The 18,709-nt window shown below is 34.4% G+C and overlaps 1 protein-coding gene across 3 annotated transcripts in view; it reads left to right on the forward strand.

Annotated features, from left to right (window-relative positions):
• CALCRL (calcitonin receptor like receptor) overlaps window positions 1-18,709 on the forward strand; it is a 126,424-nt gene that overhangs the window by 11,877 nt on the left and 95,838 nt on the right. The window contains exon 2 of one of the 3 annotated variants that reach the window (XM_069577031.1): window positions 10,930-10,997. The exons of the other annotated variants lie outside the window; for them this stretch is intronic. The gene's annotated coding sequence lies outside the window, so the exon portion shown is untranslated. The remainder of the gene's footprint in view (window positions 1-10,929; window positions 10,998-18,709) is intronic. 3 annotated transcript variants of the gene reach the window in all.

The following is an 18,709-nucleotide window of genomic DNA, read 5'->3' on the forward strand; positions in this document are numbered from 1 at the left end:
TTTCATGGCTGCAGTCACCATCTGCAGTGATTTTGGAGCCCCCCAAAATAAAGTCTGACACTCTTTTCACTGTTTCCCCATCTATTTCCCATGAAGTGATGGGATGCCATGATCTTCGTTTTCTGAATGTTGAGCTTTAAGCCAACTTTTTCACTCTCCTCGTTCACTTTCATCAAGAGGATTTTTAGCTCCTCTTCACTTTCTGCCATAAGGGTGGTGTCATCTGCATATCTGAGGTTATTGATATTTCTCCCGGCAATCTTGATTCCAGCTTGTTTCTTCCAGTCCAGAGTTTCTCATGATGTACTCTGCATATAAGTTAAATAAGCAGGGTGACAATATACAGCCTTGACATACTCCTTTTCCTATTTGGAACCAGTCTGTTGTTCCATATCCAGTTTTAACTGTTGCTTCCTGACCTGCATACAGATTTCTCAAGAGGCAGGTCAGGTGGTCTGGTATTCCCATCTCTTTCAGAATTTTCCACCGTTTATTGTGATCCACACAGTCAAAGGCTTTGGCATAGTCAATAAAGCAGAAATAGATGTTTTTCTGGAACTCTCTTGCTTTTTCCATGATCCAGTGGATGTTTGCAATTTGATCTCTGGTTCCTCTGCCTTTTCTAAAACCAGCTTGAACATCAGGAAGTTCACGGTTCACGTATTGCTGAAGCCTGGCTTGGAGAATTTTGAGCATTACTTTACTAGCATGTGAGATGAGTGCAATTGTGTGGGAGTTTGAGCATTCAAGAGAAGCATGGAAAAAAATCTTGAAGAAAATTTTTTTCTTCTTTAGGAAACCTCAATATTTACTCTTAAAGCCTTCAAACGATTGGAAGGCTTTATCACATACATTATCAAGGATCATCTGCTTTACTTAAAATTGACTGATGGTAGATGTTAATCACATCTACAAAATAGCTTCACAGCAACATCTAGATTAGCTGTGTTTAGTTGTTTGATTGATCAAACAACTGGGCACCATAGCCTAGCCAAGTTAACACATAAAATAACCATAATAACTACTTAGGGGGATTCATATGTATTTGCTCTTTTTTCTCCATAATGATTTAGATTTTTATATTTGGAAAGTTCTTCAAAAATTCCTTCTGGAATGATAACTGGAACTATAGTGAATCTGCTAGTTATATTGACAAGAACTGACATCTTAATGCCATCCAACCATGAGCATGGTACATATTCTCTAGTTATTCAGGACTTTCTCTAGAAGGATGATAGGGGCAGTCTGGTGTGGTTTAAATGTATGTTGAGGATATATTTAAAGGAAATATAATACATATTATTATAATATGAAAATATTTTTATTATAAATGGGGGACATTAAAGAGATATGACATGATACAAAGCTTCCACATTTTAAGAAAAAGGAACATACCCATAGGACCTTCCCAAATTGCTCTTCCTTTTATCAAATTAAAATATGTTCTCACTGCAATGTATTTTATTTGGGGAAATTTCTGTTCACACCAGAATTTAATCTGGTCAGAGGATAGCTGTGGTTTAACTCAGTGACTGTGCCATTATTGCTATTAAGGGTGCTAGGCTTAAACAGCATGATCTTCAGTTTTGCAAGCATCCATGATATGCCAGGCCCTATGTTAGAGGTTAAAGGTGAGCAAGACAAGACCCAGGGTCTGGACAACATCAGCTCCACTTCAGCACAGTGTAAGGCAGCACTGACTAAAGAACCTATTAACTCTTAATCTGTACTGCTGGCTGTCACTCCATTCTTCATCTTGTCCCAAGATCAGGACCGATGCTTTAACTAGGTTGTTTTCTAAAATGATCAAAGCTGATGAGTCAGATACATTCTGACATATATTTATGAGTCAGACTTCTATAATTCTGACTCTGCATATATTTATTACATTTAAGAAACCCTGGATTATAGATTAGAAGAAAAAACCCTGAAATAAGGGATAATCTAATGAATTCTACTTAGCTCACAATTGTATGTGCAGTAAGAAATATTTTCTTACTGCTCTGATGTAACTTTGACATTTTAAATTTTAACAGAAAGATTTCCTTGCATCTAAATCCACCCAAACTATCATGGTTGTGTAACAGAAATTGTTCTTTTTTTTTTTTAAGCTAAAAAGAATATGCTTAAAGAAAGTGATATCACTAGGAATAAAGCTTTGAAGAATGTTTGGGCTCATTAATTTGAATAGGAAATTCTTCAAATGAGATATAAACAAGGTTTAAGGTCTAAAGCAAACTGGCAGGGGTGAAATCCATAAAATAATTTTCCTAAATATTGTTTAATATTTTAATTAATTGAATTCTTCACATGAATTAACTTCATTAATTATACAGTTAAAAAGGATTTCCCATACTGTGTTCCATGTTATCAGTTCAAAGATTATTAGAATTCTTACTAAGTCTTTTGATAATAAAATTAATATTTTTCCATATTTAATGAAGCAGATTCATCCTACCTCTTTCAAAATAAATATACCAAATCAAAGAGCTTATATTAGAGTTTTTGTGAAAGTTAGACATGCTTCAAAAATTCACTAATTGTGTAAATTTTCAGATTAACCCCGAAAGCTCACAGTTCACAAAATTCTCAACTGTCACAAGTCTAGTACCATAAGAGATTATGTATTTAAGGCTACAAAAATCTCAATTTTCTCACTTTATAGTACCATACAGACCATAAAAGACTACATATTCAAACCTTTCAATGTTGCATGTAGTTTCTGATGCTAGAAGCCAGAATAAGATAAATAAATTTAGTTTATGGGATCCAAACTTAGAAGCAGGAGATTCCAGCTCAGTGTGTCCTCAGAGGGTTTCATTAAGTGTAGCTATGATGTAGGTCTTGAAATAGCATGTGCTCTTTAAAAAAAAGTTAGATTTTTTACACTGAGACAACACCCTGCTCCTAATTACTCAAAACCATTAAATCATTTTTCCCACACACTGGTCCTTTTTTCTTCCACACATAGTTGCATAATTTTATTATCATGTGAGGGAAATAGTCTGTAAATGCAATATGTACTCTTTTCTATCTGGAGAGCTCTCACAGTGTATCAATTCCAATTTGAATAACTCTTTGGAATTAACATTTGTGGTAAAAAAAAAACAAAAAACAAAAAACACAAAGATCAGGGGCTTCCCTGGCAGTCCAGGGGTTAAGACACTGTATTTCCAATGTAGGGGGCACAGATTCAATCGCTGGTTGGGGAACTAAGATTCTTCAAGGCACATAGTGTGGCCAATAAATAAAACAAAGATCATTGTGTATCATATTACTTTATTGATATAAAATTGTAATAAAAATTAATGAAGGAATATTTATTTGAATGCATTAATTAACTTACTATTGATGTTTATTATGCCTCCTGTTCTCTACTCTTCATTACATATGCATCATTATAGCACCTGAATATAAAAACAAAGCACTAATTGTTCTTATTTGTGGGCCTATAGTTCCTAGAGTCTGTATTTTAGTAGCTCTTTTTTTTTTTTAATTGAGTCCTTTACCTCCAAACAAGTTGATTTCTTTGCTAGTACTTCTGATATCAACTGGTGTAAGTTTAAGGGAAGGTCAACACATTATTTAAGATAAGATTAAATTGTATCTGAGTTTCTTTTATGGAGCAGAGAATACTTTTCCCTCAGATACCCATATGCCTAAGTCTGTCTCCTCCCTGTAGCCTTTGCTCAGATAAAAGCTGTTCTTTGGAGCTTAAGCTAATCACTATTTAAAATAAACCTACAAATATACCTACACCCCTTCCCCAGTGGCTCAGATGGTAAAGAATCTGCCTGCAATACAGAAGACTGGGATTCAGTCCCTCGGTCTGGAAGATCCCCTGGAGGAGGGCATGGCAACTCACTCCAGTATTTTTGCCTGAAGAATCCCATGGACACGAGCCTGTGGGCTACAATCCATGGGTTCCCAAAGAGTTGGACAGGAGTGAGTGACTGACGCTACAACACTGCATACCACTACAACCCTATTGTTCATCTTTACCTATTTTAGCATGTCCTTGCTTTTTTACTATAAAGTCAATCACCTGACAACAAACCATCTATTATAATTTACATATTTTCTGTTATTATTTATGTTCTGTCCATGACACTAACCCCTAAGCTCTATAAGTACGGTACTTCTCTTTTTTTTCCCACTGATACCTAGCACCTAGATAAGTGTCTACATTAGTAGGTGCTTAAAAACTGTTTAATAAACGATTAAATGAATGAATGTTTCTTTCTACCAGTCTCCAAAGAAAACTTAATAGTGACTCTGTGATTTTGTGTGCAGTACACAACAGATATCAGAGCTGAAATTCTGAAGACGTTAGTCACTACATATTGCCAAAGAGAAAATATTCAGAAACTAATTACTGTCTTATTATTCTTAGGTCAACCTAATATTTACCCCTTTACTGTCATTATAAAGAAAGATAAATTAATAAAGATGCTTTCATTAATGTATTTAGTGTTCAGGTTTCACTGAATTCCAAGGCATGACCTTTCAAACTGGGGTAAATGAGAAGGCTGCTCAGTGTTTTAACACAGAATGTTGAAGCATTTCCCTAAATGGCCAAACAATGGTTGAAATTGGCAGAATTTCTTGTTGAAACTGGCAGACTTGCCCACTGTTGCCTCCCAACAAAAGTCTTCCTCCATTACTTGTTGCCTTTTTGGACAATGGCACTAAAATGACTATAGAAGGAGAAAAAGAACACTTAGTGGTGAAATTGAAAGAAAGTAAATTAAGCTTATAAAAACACATATAGGGTAGAATACAAACCCTGTTTGAGTGTAAAAAAAATTATACATCTCTATAATAATTAATGAGTTACATATTTCTATGTCTGTAATTTCTCAAGCGTTTAAGTATTGATTTATAAATATTTAAAGATAATTCTAAAAAAAGTGGCAAGTGTCAATGCCCTTTCATCATTGTATAGTTCTGCAAGTTTTCTAAACTTAAAGCTAAAGGACTATTTTATAAATTAAAATATATAATTGTCACTAAATAAAATCATGATTTGTTTGAAAGCTCATGATAAATTTTCACAAACTATGTCTTCCTAAAGTCATAAATTTTAACGATTCTTTTCTATTTAGATTCTCCAAGGGTTTACGTCCATAGTATTCAGAAAAAAAAATGTATGTGTATATATACACATTTTATTTAATTATTTTTTTAATTTTTTATTTTTACTTTATTTTACTTTACAATACTGTATTGGGTCGTTTATTTTTCTGTTTTTTATTTTTTACTTTATTTTACTTTACAATACTGTATTGGTTTTGCCATACATACACTTTTTAAATGAATGTGTCAAGGCTGACTTCCCTGGTGGTTCAGGTGGTAAAGAATCTGCCTATGATGCAGGAGGCCTGAGTTCGATCCCTAGGGCAGGAAGATCCTCTGGAGAAGGAAATGGCAACCTACTCCAGTATTCTTGCCTGAGAAATTCTGTGAATAGAGGAGCCTGGTAGGTTACAGTTCATGGGGTCACAAAGACTCAGATATGACTGAACGACCAACACTATGTACACTTGTCAAGGCTGTAATTTTACTCTTCTTCAGCATATCTTGGATGACTGGATTTTAAATCACATACTAGTTTGTATTAAACAACTCTATGTACTCAATGGAGTATTGCTCAAAACATAAAAGTAAGCTATGAAATGGGTTCTTTAAGTCCTTTTGAACTTTCTAACTTTTGTTGTTGTTCAGTCACTCAGTCATGTCTGACTCTTTGTGACCCCAGGGACTGCAGCTTTCTAGGCTTCCCCGTCCTTCACTATTTCCCGGAGTTTGCTTAAGCTCACGGCTGTTGAGTCAATGATGCCATCCAGCCGTCTCATCCTCTGTTGTCCCCTTCTCCTGCCTTCAGTCTTTCCCAGCATCAAGGTCTTTTCCAGTGAGTCAGCCCTTCGCATTAGGTAGCCAAAGTATTGGAGCTTCAACACCAATCCTTCCAATGAGTGTTGTGTTAGTAGCTCTGTTGTGTCCAACTCTTTGTGACCCCATGGACTATAGCCTGCTAGGCTCCTCTGTCCGTGGGATTCTCCAGGCAAAAATACTGGAGTGGGTGGCCATTCCCTTCACCAGCAACTCTTCCCAACTCAGAGATTGAACCCAGGTCTTCTGCATTGCAAGCAGATTCTTTACCATCTAAGCCACCAGGAAAGCCTCTTCCAATGAATATTCACGGTTGATTTCCTTTAGGGTTGACTTGTTTGATCTCCTTGTTGTCCAAGGGACTCTCAAGACTCTTCTCCAGCACCATGGTTGGAAGGCATCAGTTCTTCAGTGTTCTACCTTTTTTTACTGTCCAGCTGTCATATCCATACATGACTACTGGAAAAACCATAGCTTTGACTATATGGATCTTCATCAGCAAAGTAATTTCTCTGCTTTTTAAAATGCTATGTAGGTTTGTCATAGCTTCTCTTCCAAGGAGCAAGCATCTTTCTGGCTTTAATGTGGTGTTATCAAAGGGATTTCCCAGGTGGTGCAGAGGTAAAGAATCTGCTTGCCAATGTAGGATGCACAAGAGACTTGGGTTCCATCCCTCAGTCAGGAGGATCCTCTGGAGAAGAAAATGGCAACTCCTGTTTTCTTGCCTGGGAAGTCCTATGGACAGAGGAACCTGGTGAGCTACAGTCCATGGGGTTGCAAAGAGGCAGTCACAACTGAGCATGCAAACACCAACTTATAATAAAGTTACTATTATAAAACATAAATAATAATAATGGCCTAACAAAAATTGTATTTCGTTTTAGAATTAGTCTATATTCATTCTGATATGTTTACATATATATATATATGTGTATATATGTTTACATATATATGATATGTTTATATATAATGTGGTCTCCTGCATGACAGGCAGATTCTTTACCATCTGAGCAACCAGGGAAGCTCCATATATTCTGTGACAATCCAATATTTTACAATATTTTTTCTTTTTCCCAAGTAGCTTAGAATAAACAATAATAATAATAAAAGCTGAAACCAAAAATAATTTTAAAAGACCAAAGTGTGACAATTTTACTAATCAAGAAGGGGTTATGAAATGGTAGAAAGGGCAGTTAAACTTTACATAGTAATAGAATAATAGAATTTTCAGTTCAGGTACTTGGCACATAAAATTGGAATGCAAAAATAACTGATTTCTCACAGTGAGCAGAGACACCACACTTTCTCAAGTTAGAATCATGCCCTACAATGAAAAATGGGTCCTCCCAGTAGTCCTGTTCAGCAAAAGGCAATGCCAAAATATTTGTTTACTCTCATTTAGATGCAGCAGAGGTACCATGTATTCCTGAGACCCTTTGCTAATAAAGTGCTGCTTGTAGAATGAAAAAGCTGTTTTGAAGCCTGAATAGCTGTCTAATACTAAATTAAGTCTAAAAAAAATTGCTGTCAACTTAAAATAATTTCTCCAATTATTATAACCGACTCTTTATTGCATATTGGATTTAAGGATACAGGCCAAAAATTCATTATCAGTTTTAGCAGTTTTTCAGCTCTTACATATGCTGGATCTCATTGACTCTGCTAAATGTCTCTTTTCTAGAGGCAGAGCTTGCTAACCTACAGCATGGAATATGACTGTAAATCAGTTTGGTAATCCATGATGTTGCCCACAAGCAAATGTTATTCGCAATTCTTTAATTATTTTTATTTTAATTCCTCTTACTAGGTCCTCACCTCACTTGTTTCTAAAGGAGTGGATGTGCTCTCCTTGTTTACATGGATCATAGTTTTTAATTGTATATATTTAAACATATAGTTTAAAAAGTATACAAACCCTAAACTTTTCTTCCTTGAAGTAAAACCACTTTTTGCTTATATGTTTTTGAGGAAAGGACTATTTTTGGTTAGGGAGTCCAGGGAAAGGAAAGATTGTTTTATTGCTTTCAAGCTGGGTATGGATGAGCAGCATTTCTCATCATGACCAAGAACATAGATTAATAATGCCTAGAATTATACTTCCAAATTTCCATTTCCTTTAATTCAAAAATCCCATCAAATACATATTTTCTTTAAAAATAGGAGGTAAGGGAATAATTCCATTCAGATGTATGTGTGCTTTTTAAAAAAAAAGACTTTATTTTTCAGAGCTGTTTTAGATTCCTATAAAAGCTGAGTAGAAGGTAAAAGATTTTCCAACTAACCCTCTTCCTACCCCCTCCTCTATTACTCATATCCCCCATGAAAGTTGTACATTTGTTAGAATTAACCTATATTGACAGATCATACCCACTCAAAATCCTGTGCTCTGTTACAGCCTAGAGAGGTGGGATGGGGTAGGAGGTGGGAGGGATATTCAAAAAGGAAGGGACGTTTGTATACCTACTGGTGATTCATGTTGATGTATGGCAGAAAATAGAACAATATTTTAAAATAATTATCCTCCAATCAGAAATAAATAATTAAAAAACACTGTATGATTCACTGTTGGTGTTATGCATTCTATGAATTATAATAAATATATCATGACATGTATTATGTGTTTTTTTAAAAATAATCTTTTAACTGTTTTAAATCATTCATGGTGCTTACAAGTCTCTGAAAGAGGTCATGTCTCTCTTTCTACTGTTGTAAAATTACTTAAACATAAAGTTATCCTAGAAGGCACTGCAGTTTGTGTCTTCATGTAATTCCTCATTTTGGAAACCACTTGATTGCCTTTGTACCTATTGGCTGAATTTAACTAATATATTTCTTCAAGTTTCTGATTTCCTCTTAATAAATACACTTAGGTTTGTGTATTTGTTCTTTTAACTTCATTGTTGTGCTTCACCATGACAACAGTACATCAAGAAGGTTTATCCAACATTCTTATGTAATACATTTATTTACTGTGTTTCTAAGGTTTAGTTGATTTTTATTTCATTGCCTAAACAGTCAGTGGTGCTGCTCGCACAAGATTAACTTTCTTTTGCATTTTCTCTAGATATCTTTATCATTTTAATTAGGGCTTTATAATATTTTCTTTGTATTTTTTGGTACTGCAGATGCTGATGTTTTCAGAGGAAGTGGAATACCATGTTGACATATACATTATATTTTATGAATATATGCAATATGTTTACTAACCAAATGATCTCATCAATATATTAACTGGTTCAGTTCAGTTCAGTTGCTCAGTTGTGTCCAACTCTTTGCAACCCCATGAATTGCAGCACGCCAGGCCTCCCTGTCCATCAACATCTCCCAGAGTTCACTCAAACTCATATCCATTGAGTTGGTGATGCCATCCAGCCATCTCATCCTTTGTCGTCACTGGTAGTCAGAAGTAATTGTTGACATTTTTATTTTCTACTAAAGCTTATCACCAAAAGGATGGAAATATTCTTTCACAGCATTTTCAGTTGGGGTTAAAAATGAAACGTCTAGAACCATGCAGAAAAAGAAAAAAAAAAAACAACAATGGTCATGTCTATTTCTAGAGGCATTTTCTAGCAAGTTGGGAAAGTACTCAAAATAAACTTCAACTTTGAACCTTGTGAATTCCATATGAATGCCAGTAAAGTCTGAGACTGACAAGACTTTTTGTTATTTTTTCCAAAAGATAGCTAGTAGAAAATCCAGATTCTAACTATATGCAGAGTGTCTGTTTATGCAAAACTACACATCTCTTTAATATGATCACTATCCTAATGACAATATATGCTAGACCATTTATAATATATTATAAATTATTAAAGTATGTGAGGGTATAAAAATTTATAAACTAATTCAAATGTTTTTTATTTATATAAAAGATTTTATTAGAGATTGCATTTAACATAAGCTTCTTATACTTTCAGGTTTTCATGCAAGGATCCCTAGTGACTTCATGAAAATCCTTTACAATAATTCAGAAATTATTGTTGGAAGTAGCAGCAAATTGATGATTCATATGAATAAGTTTATTTTTTAAAAAAACCCTCTCAATATAAATTAATGGAGATAAAAATTTGCAAATGCAAATTTGACATGTTAAAGTACTATAAGTTCAAACAAGTAAGTAAGTAAGTGTTAGTTGCCCAGTCATGACTGACTCTTTGTGACCCCATGGACTGCAGCCCACCAGGCTCTTCTGTCCATGAGATTTTCCAGGCAAGGATACTGCAGTGGGTTGCCATTTCCTTTTCCAATGGATCTTCCCGACCCAGGGATCAAACCCAGGTCTCCTGCACTGCAGGCAGATTCTTTACTGACTGAGCTACAAGGGAAGCCCAAATAGTACTTTAAAGTACTTAAAGAAGTACTTTAAAGAAATTCAAATAGTACTGTGTAAATGCAAATCAAGCTACATCTTGCCTTAAACATTATTTTGAGTCTGAAAAGAGACATGTAAACTACATTTATATATGTTAACTCTTGGTTTAGCAGTGGATGAATCTCATTTGTTAGTGATACCCTATATTTAAGGAGCACTAAATCTCATTACTGACATAGTCTAGCCTCTAGCTTCCTCTGACAAGATCTGTGTCACTCTTTCCCCCTCATTCACTTCAGTTTGATCATGTTGGTTTTTTTAATATGGTTTGAACCAGTAATGTCATTCCATTTTCAGAATCATTGACCAAGCCACCCTTTCCTCCAGGAACTTCTTTTCTCCTGAACATTTGAGGACATCCACTTCTTTCTAGTACTAAGATCTGGAACAACAGGCCCCATCCTCCATATCTGTGTGGCTTAAAATCCTCATTCTTAACAAATGAGGTCCAAGAACAAAGTTCTTGATTACTTTCAGGTTAAAATGGTGGCGACCTAAATTACCTGAAACAATACCTTCCAACTTCCCATTAAAATGAAACATTTAAAATAGATGTTTGTGATTTTAAGAAAGCACACTAGCATATAACCTTAAGTTATGTAAAATCCCACTACCCACTAATATTATTACCGAATTCACAAGAATGTTCTCTTGTCATCTAGGGTCCTACGATGATACACCAACCACTTGTGCTATCACCAGTCAAAACTATGGATGGGCCTACCTTCAGGTATGGCAGATGAATATATTACAGAAGGACACTCATGACTTAATGAAATTAACATGTTAGATTTACAGTGAAGTTGAGGACAATATGAATGTGTTAACAATCATATGAAAGATTTCACAGAAGGATACATAATATAACTCCAAATAACTTCTGAATAAAGGAAAACTTTGAAAGGCAATCTAACAAACTACTGATAAAGATGGACTTTTGGGCATCTGTCAAACTTACAAAGTCATTTCCTTGGGACCTTTGGGTATGAACTTATCCCACATGTTTTTTGCTCCCTTGGCCAGAGGACTAGGAATGTTAAATTAATACAAGTGGCTCTTATAAGATTTGTTAATATCCTTAATTTGCTAGTATTAGCCACAAACATCACACAAAAACACAAACACACAAATATATAACATCTATGGTTAATCTTGTTTTAACTATAAATATATATATATATATAAAATAGGAGAGGCAACGGCGACTTCTCCAGTACTCTTGCCTGGAAAATCCCATGGATGGAGGAGCCTGGTGGGCTGCAGTCCATGGGGTCGCTAGGAGTTGGACAGGACTGAGCGACTTCACTTTCACTTTTCACTTTCATGCATTGGAGAAGGAAATGGCAACCAACTCCAGTGTTCTTGCCTGGAGAATCCCAGGGATGGGGGACCCTGGTGGGCTGCCATCTCTGGGGTCGCACAGAGTCGGACACGACTGAAGCGACTTAGCATCAGCAGCAGCATATATATATAACAAATTATGTTTCATGTATAAAGTAATAGGGCTAAGTTGCTCTTTTGAACTAAATTCCTTTCCTCTGTAAAGTTCTTTGTTTTCTGATTCACATAGTCACTGTTGTGTTCTTACAAATGGCTATAAACCTTTCCCATAATTGGAACGTAAAGGGTGTCATTTATAAATAAGGGAACAGGAAAATGGTGGTTAGCTGAATTAAAGATTTAAGTTGCTCTAGCTACTATTTTTAGAACTCCCTGGCAAAGCAGCTTAAACTTCAATCGTAGGCATTAATTTCAACTTTCCGGGGCACTGGTGCTTCCAAAATGATTACTGTTGAAGACAGATATCTCTTCTTATTTATATTTAGAACTGTAGTTCCATACCAGATAAAATATTAATTATGTGATTATTATTATACTTCACATCCTCCTTCCTGACAAAATTAAAGTAGCTTTCCTGTCCTCACTTATTTTTAGACTGTGAAGTATTTAAGAATTCAGTAATGCATCATCTCAATAAACTATAATAGCATTAATGAAAAATAAAGGCTAGTGAATTATTTTATCTTAAATTCAAAGCCGAGTGAACTAATTCCTTATTCTAACTTTAAATTCCCACGTCATTTTGTTGGACCAAAAATAGACCCTCTATAATTGTTCTTTGTCCTACAGCATGTCTTTGGGAACTCATCATTGTTGTTCTATCCTTTTATGTCAGCTTCCTTTGCACACTGAATCTCATATGACTCACTGTTCCTTAGAGCGTGGTGTGAATGCTTGAAATGCCTACTTATAACTGACAGTTGAATTTTTCTTCCTGAACTTTTTTATGTGAAGTGGTGCCAGATCAATTTTTTAAAGCCCCAATTTTGGTTATTGAAGTCATGTAAGAGCATAAAATGAAAGAAGATTCACTTACTGGGCCAAAACTGACTTTAACTTCCGCTATCTGTGAGTACCAGTCATCCTCATATGGAAGTTAAGAGGATTACCCATACTTTTCTGTCTTTCCAACTTATAAATTCTGACATATATTGGCTAGTTTCAAATGACTTGAAAATGAAAGCTCTGAATTTAAACTGCATTCTCTTCATTAAACTGATCTCTGACTTGCAGTGTATTGATGAGATTTTTTTGTGAGACACCAATAGCCCTGATGGTAATTTTAAGTTTAAAGTGGATATGTATTTAAATTCTAGCAAGAAAGAGTTTGAAAAAATTATCTCTGGAAAGATTAAAAAATATAACTGAGAACCAGTTTGCTATCATATTAGTTTGATTCACATGCAGTTTAACTTTAACCTAATACAAGAAGCCCAGAAATGAGACTTAAGAAAGAAAACTCCTAGTCTTAGCTCATCTGCCTCTGCTGTGGGATATGAGGCAAATTACCAAACATTCCTGAATTCCCACCTTCTAAATCTATAATATGAGCAGGTTATACTGTGAGACATCCAGGTCCATTTCAGCTCTGAAATTCTGGGTCCTCTAACTGTAATCACTCTGAATTAAAGACAGGAGCTGGAAATAAAATATCATTTTTATTCAATTCTTCTAGCTCCAAATATTGTTTCATTTCTTTATTTACATAATCATTCAGTAGACTCTGAAACTTGACAAATAGGTAAAAGGTAAGAAAGAGGAAAAAAACAGGGAGAATGTCTCTGGCTAGGCTGAATCTTGGCAACAGAAGGATCCATTTCTATTAATCACTAAAATTGTATATTCTTACTGAAAATTCTCTTTGACTGCATGGTAGTGAAAATATTAACTTTTAAATTTATAATAATTTAATAGATCCATCTTCCATTTAAATCTTAAAGCAATTGAAACTGAATCTCACATACAAATTTTTTTTCCCAAAACTGATAGACAGTTGTAGGAATGTTTTTTATCAAATAATGCATCCATTCTATTACTGATTTAAAACATAACTAAAATTATTCTATTTGCTAAGTGATATTAACAAACTGGTTTGGATTCTAGGGTCTATTTGTCTTATCATTGCTGTTTGTTTAACTGACCTTTAAAATTATTCATTACCTTGATTGCATTACATTTATACATCATTTGGAAAAAAATTAAGCATCTTTATACATTTTAGTTTTATATACATTAATAAAAATGTCTCTTTAATAGAAATAATTTTATGTCCATGAAATAATTATATACCTGCTTCAAAATGGATCTTCAGGCAGGAGTAATGCCTGATTCTTAACGATCAGAGTGTACTTTTACACAGAACAATGTGAAAGTTTTCTTAGCAAATATTATGAATAGGTCAGAGAATCAAGACAGAGTCAGGTTGATTAGAACAGTGAGAACTAAATTAAGGTAAATTTACAAAAAAAAAAAAAAGAAAAAGATATTGGTATTCCACTAAACTAATGAAACAAATTATAGGACTTTAACTCAAATAAGACACTTTCAGGACCCTGGATTTAATTTTGTATTTATGATCTGGTGGCTTTTTAAGGAGAAAATTTATAAGCACATTAGTTTTCTCTAATCCAAGACCATAGCGTGTAAGTCCCCAAGTTGTCAGTGATTTGGTTACTACATCTTACACAAGGGGCAAAGGAGCCACTGGTGTGTAATTCGAGAGGCTGGCCACTGAGGGCTGGTCTATTGTGGAGCATATCTCCCCTAGCTAAGCTTTTGACTTTGCATGTCACATAAACAGATTGGAGTTTGGTCTCCCTATCTGTAGAATAGGAGATTAAATCTGAGAGAAAGAAAAAAAAAAAAGAGAGAGAGAGAGAGAAAGAGCTGCTCAAAATAAAAATAAACTCCAAGATTCTCCTTTATTATAACTCTTCTTGGTCACTTTGGCTCTTGGCTTAATCATCATTTCCAAAGGGTACATTTTACATTCTACTTTGGTCCTTTAATTAGTTATGTCTATCTTTCTTGTCCCTGAGCTACATTAAATAAGCATTTGTAAAGAGCTATTTTAAACCTTTGTGTAGTACACCTTATAGTGCCTGTAAACTCAGTTAAGTGTATTACAAATTGTATTAGAATGTTCCCCTAAAATTATATATTTAGTGAGTAAATTACTCATATAGATCATGCGTAATTGTCTTACCATTCCTTGAAAAATGAATAGCACACTGTCTTATTGCTCAGAGTTAAAAACAGGTAAACTAGGGGACATCATTATTCTAGAAGATGTAATTAATGACCTCTTACAAAGAGTAGGTATAAAAATATATAGCATATATTTTGAACGTAATTTTTTAAAAAGTTAAAAGATGCAATTTTTAATAGTTGGAATATCCAAAAAAAATAGCAATTCTTATCTTTCTGTATAATTAGCTGTGTTTCCAATAAAAATCGTTCAAATAAAAATTATGGATTCAACAAAATGAGTTTAGCACAACTGATTAGGAACATTTGCTATATATACTTGTCTTTTATGTTAGCTTACAAATCTCACATGCAAAATAAAGCATGAACCTAAGTATAATACACCTCTTCAATAATTCAGTATTGTTCTTGATCCAGTGACCTGGGGGTCTCATTTTCAGTGTCAAAAAATCTGCAAGTATTCTAAGCTGTAAGAGATTTCCATATTGTAATGCATCCTATAAATGGTGGTATTCTTTGAAAATACACTTCTCTGAAACCTCCTTGTTACCTTACTTTTAATCAGACTCTATTTTAGTGCATAAAGCTGTTCTTTTTTTATTGATCCCTGAAGTAGTTCTTCTTTTGATCTTTATAAAAAATTCCAGACACATAAATTGTTTTGCATGTAGTAGACTTCATTGAATATTTTCATATGAAATATTCAGGAGAGATTCACATATTAGCTATGTAAACAATTTCAGATCAAGTGGTAGACATCGTCATTTATAAAGATCACTTGGTTTTTCCAATATTTTGTCTATTTCCAGCCTCTCTCCATCTTTCTGGATCCTCTCTCTTCCTCTTTATCACTCATTTTCCTGCTTCCTTTATAGGAGTGAAAATAATACACTTTCTAACATTGATTCATGGAGAGGAGATTTTTTTTAATATATTTAAGCAACTGCAAACATTTATTGTTATGTATCTGCTCTATCATATGTTATTTTTGATGTATTTTACATACAAAAAATAGTTCCTTCCAGTGAAAAAAATTCCGGTATCAATGTTAATGGTAATTATGTAATGAATTATGATAACAATCTATTCATAATGACAATTATTTAAAAGTAAGTTGTCATTGAAGTTTAATAGGAACTAAATTATATGCAGACTTACCCGATGGCTCAGTGGACAAAGAATCCGCCTGCAATGCGGGGACACGGGAGAAGAAGCAAGTTCCATCCTTGGATCAGAAATATCCGCTGGAGGAGGGCGTGGCAACCGAAAGAGTCTGAAACCACTGAGCGACTAAGCACAGCACAGTACATGTTATATGTAGTGTGCATGCGTGCTTTGTCACTTCAATCGTGTTTGACAGTTTATGACTCCATGGGCTGCAGCCCACCAGGCCCCTCTGTCCATGGGATTCTCCAGGCAAGAATAATGGAGTGGGCTGCCATTCCCTTATCCAGGGGATCTTCTCGACCCAGGGATTGAACCCACAGCTCTAAAGTCTCCTGAATTGGCAGGTGGGTTCTTTACCAGTAGCACCAGCTGGGAAGCCCTTTATGTAGTGTAGATACTATAAGCTTTCATACATTATATTAAATTATAATTTGTTTTATTCATTTTTCTGACTACAGTGCTCAGTCTAATAGTTTTCAAATGCAATGCATTTTTATTTTTGGTAAGATTGAATTTTTTTTGTTTCATATATCTTACACTTTAGATCAATGATCTACAAACTGGGTTATGAATATATCTAAGGAGTAGGCAGAAAATGCTTGTTGTACAGAAATCAATTTCCAGATCCAAAATTTCTAAGGTCTAAGTTGCCAGCCAGTCACCCTTTTCACTTTTTCTTTCATAGTTTTCCTTTTACTTCTTTACACACACACATACTATTTCACCCTTCTGAGTCTCACTATTAATATTATACAAAGCATTTCTGCAGGACATAACAATCTCAGAGGCCATAAAAAGGAGTACAGAAACAACGGACACATTGATGTTTGCCAAACCTATTTCAAAAGTACACATGGCCTCTACTTTCTTCATCTCATCTGATATATTTCTAATAAAATTTTACTTTGTGTTTAAAAACTATGTATCAAATTTTGTAATGAATTTATTATGTTCTGATCTAGAGTATAAACTCTAGAGGCAAACTCTCAGGGTTCAAACCCTGAATCAAATAGTTTTTTTAATCACTTGGTTAAGTTAATAAATCTACTTGTGCCTCAGTTTCCTCATAGGTAAACCTGGGATAAATAGTACCTCATATATATATATATATATATATATATATATATATATATATATATATAATGTGATCATAAAGATTGAAAAGGTAAATATTGCATTTTTATGTATTATAAATTAGTCATCATCTATTATGTATCATTGGTGTTTCCAGACTTGGTGGTCACTATCTATAAGAACTGATAGAAGTTCTGCAAAAGTGAAAGTCTTAGTCACTCAGTTGTGTCTGACTCTGCAACCCCATGGACTGTAGCCTGCCTGGCTCCTCTGTCTATGGAATTCTCCAGGCAAGAATACTGGAGTGAATAGCCATTCGCTTCTCCAGGGGATCTTCCTGACCCAGGGGTTGAAATCGCATCTCTTGCACTGCAAGCGGAATCTTTACCATTGGAGGCACCAGGAAAGCGCAATAGAAGTAGAGGTGGAAATATTTAGTACTTAGATCACAGCTTGGAATTGAGTAAGTCTTGTGCGAGCTACTATCATCATCATCACCATCATTATTATTATTCTAATAAAATTGTAATGGTCAAGCAATTGAGAAAAATTTTTAAAACTTACTCATTCAGACGAGTAAGTTTTTTAATGAAATTTCAACCTAGGTATATGTTTTGTTGCATAAAATAGTTTGGTCAGGGAAGACTTCATTGAAAATTTTCCTAGGAAAAGACTAGGAGAAGTTTGCATAGTAACCATGTGAATCCTTCACAGGAAAAGAAAGATGCTGCGAGATGATAGCTTTTAAGCCTCTCTTGCTTACTCAGTGACCTGCTTCTTCCTCCTTCCGTCTTCCTTTCTCCACTCTCCGTCTTTACTCATTCTGTTTCTCTCTTATGACTTTTCCTGGTTCTCCTGTAATGTAGTCGCTTAAAAGAATTGGAACACTAAAAAAATATATTTCAATAGAATAAAATTCTGTAAGCAAAAGGTGGATAGTGGAGTGGATATGATGTCAAGGAGATTAAGAAATTTCCAGCTATAAAGAGAACACTCATTTCTCTACAAGTGATTGTGTGGGTATTAAATTATTCTCGCATTTATATTTCATTGAAAATAATATAGCAGTTATAGTTTAATATATCAACATTTAAAATGTGCCAAATATTACACTTTGCAAATGACCTAGTAACTTAAATGGATGAAGTTTTAAAATTACTTTAGAAATAGCATCAACAGGAAAATTAGAACACTTGCACTAGATTGGCATGTTTAATTCATCTTGCATTCCCTCTTGCATGAAAAGTACACTTAAAATAAGTTTACTAATAAATAGGCATTTTACTGTGAAAATGTGATGAATTATAATATCATACCTTTCATTGTAGCACAGAGTTGTAACCAAAACAACTAACCTCATGTTCTTAACTTGACATAATTACAGGAGGATGTGTTGGATCTGGGATAAGGTGATGAGATACTACATGTATCACATGGAAATGAGCTCTTGATGCTGTTAGTAAGAAAATAAATATAAGGCTTTGCAAATAGTGGGTTAGAAGATACCATAAGGGTTTCCCTTTTGTCATTAAGGACAAATTATAAGGAGATTAAGAAAGATCCTTTGCAACTGGAGCTTTTATTTCTACATATAATAATTTATATTTGTAGTTTAGGATTAATAACTAGCTTACATTTATTTATTGATAATGA

Source organism: Ovis canadensis, chromosome 2 (genome assembly GCF_042477335.2).
Source record: "Ovis canadensis isolate MfBH-ARS-UI-01 breed Bighorn chromosome 2, ARS-UI_OviCan_v2, whole genome shotgun sequence".
In the NCBI taxonomy this organism is placed as follows: Eukaryota; Metazoa; Chordata; class Mammalia; order Artiodactyla; family Bovidae; genus Ovis; species Ovis canadensis.